Source organism: Palaemon carinicauda, chromosome 13 (assembly GCF_036898095.1).
Source record: "Palaemon carinicauda isolate YSFRI2023 chromosome 13, ASM3689809v2, whole genome shotgun sequence".
NCBI classification, from domain to species: domain Eukaryota; kingdom Metazoa; phylum Arthropoda; class Malacostraca; order Decapoda; family Palaemonidae; genus Palaemon; species Palaemon carinicauda.
In genome coordinates this window covers 56,703,386-56,704,138 of record NC_090737.1, presented here as the reverse complement: position 1 = coordinate 56,704,138, position 753 = coordinate 56,703,386, and positions in this window count along the sequence as shown.

Genomic DNA, 753 nt, shown 5'->3' with positions numbered 1-753 from the left:
TTTTTTTATATACATAAATGCTAAAGCACCTGTAAAGTTGAAACCATTAGTAATACATAATAAACATAACACCAAACAACAAGTACCCCTCAAAAATACAAACCAAGAGCTTTATATAGATTACCATTATTTTAAAGATCTAATATTGCCGTACTTTGTCCAAAATCTCCAACTTTAAGGAAACAGACCTAATTAAACCTAAATAAACTTACCAGTACGCCCACAGGCATACACCTTAACCTACAATACACTGGCATCATATCCCAAAAAAGTCATATATATATATATATATATATATATATAATTATAAAATCAAAAGTCTTAGTATATCGGAACAAATCAATAATTAAAATAGGGGAACCTTTAGAAAACACTAGAGTGTATACCACTCAAAGGAAAACTCCTAAACTTTATCTACAAAGCTATATTTTAAACAAAACTACATCCTAACAAATTTTTTTCATAAAACCTTAAATGGAGAAACGAGCACGGCAGCGTATGAGAAGGATCAAGCTAGTACACCAAATTCTAGAAAGGGTATCAGGAATTTTGTTGTCAGCCCCTTTAACAAGTTTTATAACTAAATTGAATTCCTGCAGAATAAGGGGCCAGCGCAAAATCCTCTGGTTCGCTCCCTTCATCCACACGATGGAAACCAGAGGATTGTGATCTGTTCATATCTCAATATGGAAAGAAAAATTTGTCACATATGGCTTGAAATAGTTAAGAGCACGGACCAAAGAAAGAGCTTCC